The sequence below is a fragment of the Pteropus alecto genome, unplaced genomic scaffold, assembly GCF_000325575.1.
Source record: "Pteropus alecto unplaced genomic scaffold, ASM32557v1 scaffold171, whole genome shotgun sequence".
Taxonomy (NCBI): Eukaryota; Metazoa; Chordata; class Mammalia; order Chiroptera; family Pteropodidae; genus Pteropus; species Pteropus alecto.
In genome coordinates this window covers 326,866-333,603 of record NW_006431925.1, presented here as the reverse complement: position 1 = coordinate 333,603, position 6,738 = coordinate 326,866, and the positions used below count along the sequence as shown (strand labels likewise).

Here is a 6,738-nt window from a genome sequence, read left to right as displayed (position 1 = left end):
GAGGGCCCGAGTGTGTTTTTGAGATGCCAGAGGTGGGTAATACAGCAAAGAAAGAAGAAAGAGGAGTTTCCCTTGAGAACCAGCAGAAACTTTTGAAATATGTGCCTTTTATATTTAAGCCTTTTCCGGTTTGGAAAATAGCCTACCAGGTTCATAAAACCTCTTGTGGCTGCCATCCAAGATCTTTCCGGGAGTTGACTCCTGTCGTAAACTGCCGGTATCCAAAGGAGGTTGGCAGACAGCTGTGACGAGACTTCGGGGACAGAGATCTATCGTAGACTCTCTCTACTAACATATTCTTACCTCCCCAGTTTTTTCTTTGTGGAACCTAAACAGGCTGTATTGTAACGAGACTATGCAATTCTCCGTGCCAGCTACACAGCATGACATGTATACCCAAGATGAACAGATACCCAGAAGAAAGACTTCAGACTTCAGCCTGATTCGTTATCTTTGTAACTGCTGGTCAGGGATGATAACAGTATCTGGTCCTCCAGAAAGTAAGGCTGACCAGAGACAAAACTGTGAAGCACATGAATTTGTCTCGGTTTACCTAGAATTTATTTCTACCTCACCTTTTCCTACCTTTCTTATTTCTTCCAATGAGATAGTGAAGAAGAACAAATTCCTGGAATCATATTTTCTAGGTTTAATACCTACTCTGTCCTTTAAAATCTGTGTGGTCTAGAACAACTTACTCAACTACTCTGAGCTGTAGTTTGCTTATCTGTAAAATGTAATCTTGTCCCTTCCCCACAGGTGTAAACATATTCATGGGGATTTTCAAATACCAAAGCCCCATGTCTAAATGTATGCATCTTGTGTTGAAATTTGAGGTAGCTAATGGGGAAAGCTTTTTGAGGCTGAGCAGAATTCTTTCCAGCACTGTTCAAATTATATTGCACAGGCACAAAATCATGACGTTGACCACTGGGGAGACCAATTAAAGTTGAAATTACAGTCCTCGGCCAGATCCTTATGAGATAGAAGAGTTTAATGACCTCATTGAAAATTTCATTTATGAGATTGAGACATTGAAGGACAGAGTGCCTTACCTTTTAAATTGACATGGTAAATATGTATAAAATGGGTCACATTTCTTTTGTGCCCCCTTCATTGCTTTAAAGACCTCATGTCACAATATAATACTGATAAAATGTCAATTGCGGAAAATTCATTGAAGCTCTCTCAAGAAATTATTAAGTGATGCTATTCTCTAAATCAGGAATTCAAGTAGGAAATATTGTTTTTAAAATGTTCGATTTAGAGAATATTTTGAGATTTTGCTCTGATTTTTAGGTTTTTAGAAAATATGTAAACTTGTTTCAACTATATTTTAGATTTTGTCTTTTTATATAGTTTAGGTTTTTATAGGTTTCATACACTTAAACACTGGAGAATCTTTTTAAAGGCTTATTATCTTTTTAGTGTTATATTCCAAGACTGTACTAAAATAGAAATAGCTGAATCAAGAGAACTTATAATTTACCTAAGATTTGAGTCAACAAATATCTGATATGAAGGTCTCATCTTATGCTTGCTGGAGGGTTTATTCATTTATTTGTTTCTTTCTTTTTAATGGTTGATATAGTTGCTCTTTTTTTTTTTTTTTTAATCCATAACCTCTCTTACAAACTTCTGTATAAATCAAACCCTCCCTTAAGGAACACACCTAAACCACCACCTAAGTCTGTTCATTCCTTTCATGTAGGGGTGTAGTGTTTCCTCTCCTCTTCTATCTTCAGTGTAAGTAAAGGAAACATACTAATTTCTTAAGCAGCACAGAATATAGCACATAATTAAAACATTTATTTTCATGTTGTCAGTCCTTGTGTGGCTTTGTTTGTATTTGGTTGAAATAGATTTGTCTATTTTCAGTGTTGTCTGCTATAAACAATGTTTTCAGTCCAATATCTTGTTTTCCTTGTTTGCTAATTAGCTGTTGGACACCCCAATGACATGGTACTCAAGAATTGGGAGATGCCAACAATTTGAGCTCCTTTTGGTCTGTTTTCTCTTACAACCCTTTGTTCTTTCTTCGATATGGTTAAATTCATTTTATAAGGCCTGCCTCACATCTTGGATTCATAATCCTGCCACGATCCAGTGAATGCATCCTGGCCTGCCCTTCTCATTGATACTTTCTGTCTACGCATTATTATAGGATCAGTATATGGGTACTGTGGAACCAACTTTCTGGTCCTTGGAATTTAAGCATGTGAATGTGAAGGTTCTATTACAGGATGAATCTTCAGAACGAGTGATGTTCATAAAATCTCCATCTCACCTTAACAAGTTCTCCAAATGGCATATTCTCAGCAGCTTTTTTTTTTTTTGGTGCTGGTGATGTTATTTCTTGGCTCTGTCACATCATTTGTTAAAGTTAAGAAGTAGTGATTGACAAGAAAGTTAAAAAGTCCACCCACAATGTAAATAAACTTGTATAAACACAGGTCTTGTGGTCTGGGCATAGAGCAGTTTGTTCTTTGTATTTTAAACCTATGAGAAGAATGTGCTTACTGAACGTATAAACAAGGAAAGAGGAGATGAAAATAGTCTAGATTTATAGTTGAAACAGACATGAGTCACTGGCTTGGAAGATCCTGTGAACATAATGTCTCCCACACACGGATGATTCGTATGTGCCGGTAAAGTAAGCCAATCAAATCTCACAGTATTTGGTAGCCTGATGGTGGAAAAGAGTTCCCTCTTTTCCATCCTTAAAGAGTTAAACTATATTTTAGGTTTTTATACGTTTCATATACTTACAAAATGTAAGCCATGACCAGGGCTGCTGTGTATGGTTGTGCTGTTTCTGTTCTGCTCCAAAGGCGTGTGTCCACGGAGCAAGTGCAAGCTGACATCTTGCTGGTGTTCTGTTCGCCAGGCCATGGACCCTGGTGTGGAGCTACATTTGCTCAGAGGAAAGGTGCCGTTTTCTTCTCACAAAAAAAGCCGTCCAGGCCTTGTTCTAATGCTTCACAGCATTTGCACTTTTTTCTCACAACTCTTTGAAGGTGGAATTTTATCCAATTTCGCCTTTGGGGATTCCCAACACTGTGCCTGGACTAAGAGTTGAAAGGAAAGGAGGGAAAACTGATAACTGGGTCTCAAAAAAATATCTTTTGATATGTCCTCCAGTTTGGGGAAAGAGAGTACCACAAAAACATAATGTTTTATGGAACACTCAAGTCAGTTTATGGGGGAATAAGAATACTGTCCTGCAGAATCTCTGACCTATTTTCTTGTTTCAAAAATCCAGAGATAATTACATTAACATTTTGGCAAACGTTTTCTAGACATCTTGTTATGCATATAAATTTACACATATCATTATACATTCGTGAGCTCATTTTTTGTTTTCACTCTTTATTGTGTCATGGTCATTTTTCCAAGTCAATATCTATAGATTTATGCCATGATTTTTAAAGACTGTAATAGTCCATTGCATGGATAGGCTATACTGTATTTAACCAATGAAGATTGGATATTGATGGGTATTTAGGTTCTTTATAATGTTTGGCTCTTAAAATGGATCTAGGGTAAGCATACATTTTTAATATACACAAGCACACATGCTCATACTATTTTCTCCAGTAGTAGAGTTGCTGGTTCAAGGGGTTCCAACTCAAATATTAATCTCTGTATCTCTGTGAGAAAAATTATAACTTCCTCATAATCCCTATACCAGTAGGAGTGGGTTTAAAATGGTATAGTGTACCATTCGTAAAAACACATACTTAATGATTCTGATTTACATTCTTAAAGCAAACTTTGCAAGATCTATTTAGTGGCTATCTTGCTTGCATACTTGGGATTGAGAGTGGAAGTACTTTGTAAGTCATGCAGTGCTATATAAACCTCAGTGACTCATTCCTAGGGCTTTACAGAGTATCTGCCATGTACTCTCAAAAAATGTTTATTTATATAATTCATTAAATATCGGGGTGGGGGAATCCCAAAGACAATGGTTTCTGAACCTAGTTGTACAACAGAATAAACTAAAGAGATCATCAAGAAAGCAAGTCTAAGCCCTGTCCCCCAGAGCCCCTGAATTTCTGTGAGCAGGACCTGGGCACTCCAATTGATGATGATGTATGTCTTTGTTTGAAATTCCTCCTTTAAGGTATTTCTTTGTCTTATCTCCAAGTATTTTTTCTAGCAAATTAGAGAATATTTTTTAGCCTCATTCATATACTTATAATTTTTATTTTCCTGTTTGGAAGTTTCTAACTCCTTCCAGAATACTTTTAGGTGGTTTTTTTGTTTTGTTTTATTTTGTTTTGTTTCTGTATTGATTTAGCCCTGATCCTTGTAAATCTTGAGAAGTCTTAAATATGGGTTCTTGGTCTGCTATTCAGTTCACACCATGACAAGATGACTCCATAGCCCTTGTTTCTACCACAAAGAATGGTGAATTTGTAGTGATTGTACTTTTCAACTTTGTATGTTATATTACCAGATTAAAATTCTCTGTCTATACTAGTGGCCTATCAGACTCCCTTTTTAGATTTTACTAATAAGAATTTTTAGTTAAGAGTAGCAGTTGAACTATATGGAAAGTTTGGCTGGTGGACTGAAATTTTTATCTAATTTATTTAATTTTTCCACATGCTTACATGCTATGGAGCAACTAAAATTTTTATCTTGAGAATTCTTATCAAAGAGTAAAGTTGTCTAAGTAGGAATTTTGCAAATTTGGACTCTGTAACCCATACTTAAGTAAATTTTTATAAAGGAGCTAAATTAACCTCAAATGATCTCATTGATCTTAATATACAAAACATAAAAAAATAGATTTTCATAGCATAACAAATTGCATGTTTTCCAATTACTATGTGAAGTTTTTGGATTTTAGAGCAAAATTAATGTTTTTAGATTATTTTTAGGTTTAATGATCATGCAGTAACATCTGCCTTATAACATTTAGTGTTTATACACTACAGAGTTTAAGGGAAGCAATTTAACATTTCTCTACTTTTTAGTATTTACAATATTGACCTGTTCCTTGTCAAGGTCATTGTATTTCTCTGTCAAAACCTGAGGCATGGAAAAGAAACAATTAAATTCAGTAAAGCTTGAATCATATTCGTCCTTTAAAATATTACATTAGACAGTGTAGAGGGATGACTGTGAGCAAGATAGGAGTGATACTGGAGGCCTTTTAGGAGGCATCCAAATCATTCACGCCAGAGATGATGCAGATCTGAACCAATGCAGAAAATGTGAGAATGAAGAGGAACTGGTGGGGTCCAGAAACATTAAATCCACAGGAGTTGGTGATTGGTTAGTTTTGGGGGGGAATGGAGAGTTTGAGGGAAAAGACGGTTTAGGTTCACTCTTAGTGAAAATGCTCAGTCAGCAGCTAAATATATGGATTTAAAGCCAGTAAGGCAATGGGAGCTGGATGCATGACTACTGTCATCAAATTAAAGGTGAGACTCGAAGCTGCGTTTGTAGAAATTCAAAAGCAAAGTGGTAATGCAGAGAAGTTTTATCTTGAGACATAACCTTATTTTTATCATTTCTAGGTTACTTGAGATCACCTCACTAGAGTTCCCATGCACTAGGAAAGGCCAGCTGATTCTTCCCAAATGTCTTCAAGGGTGGCATTATGTTTGCTGTTAGCCTTAGAAAATCCTGAAACTTGATGTCAGCTTGTTTTGAGTGAATTTGGCTCGGGGTTGAGTCACATTTAAGAGAGTCATACCAGGGAATTCTGGTTACTTATTGGCAACGAGAATATAGTTGTTATACAGTCTAGATTACTTGTGTTGGCTCAGCCAGTGCCAAAATATGATCAGAAGGTTGCATGTTAAACATGGGATCCTAACAGAGAAGTTAATGAGGCTAGATGAATCAGTTATTTAATAATATTAATCTGAATAGATAGTGCCTCTATCTCACCAGAGGAGGCTCTTCTCTCTTCAGGTGAGAAATATTTAGGGCCTTCAGACTACACTCCTTAGAACTACCTGTGTGATAATGAATGCCCAGCCAAAGGGCATCTGCAGTTTTAATTTGCTGGAGTCTCCACCACTTCTCCTTGACTCCTGACCGCAGAGGACAAGTGTCAGTTCAGCTACTGGAAATCAAAAAATGTTAGTGTTGGAATACAACATCTTTATTTGTACCTGCTTACTTATGTGCTTCATCTACGTAATCTATGAGGTTGTAACAGTTTACAAGTCATCCTCTGAAGGAGAATTTTATTTCCTGGTTACTTGTGGGGAGTGGAGGGCCATCTGACTACAGTGGCCAAGTACTGACAAAAACGGATATGGATTAGATGGCTCAAAGTGAGAAGAAGATAGATGAAGAGGCTTGAGAAAGATTAAAACTCACTGCAATTAGTTTTTACAAATACCACTTAAGGCTGCTTTGACTTGCAAATCATACTGTAGGTTGGTTTCTTGGATGGGAAACCTTTGTAATTATAGCCTGTAGAAGCTGTGGATCAGGAAGAAAGAAATCTTTCCTGGGGTTGTAGGGGAGGAAGAATAATCTTCCCGCTACCCTTCTGAGTTCATAGCCAAGACCCCTGTGGTAAAAAACAAATTAACAAGAGAAAAACAAACAGACATTTATTAACAGGTGTACCTAATATATACATGGGGGAGACCAAGGGAAAAATAAGCAATTCATGAAGTGGCTTAGATTTCAGGATTGAATACCATCTTAATAGGAAAAGAGGATGGAGGATCTAGGCCTCTTTGGGGACACAATGATTTTTAGGGA

The 6,738-nt window shown here is 36.7% G+C and overlaps 1 protein-coding gene across 3 annotated transcripts in view; it reads left to right on the top strand.

The window, feature by feature from the left end:
• Nucleotides 1-6,738, top strand: part of STXBP6 (syntaxin binding protein 6) — a 234,223-nt gene that overhangs the window by 62,045 nt on the left and 165,440 nt on the right. The gene's annotated exons all lie outside the window — the stretch shown is intronic.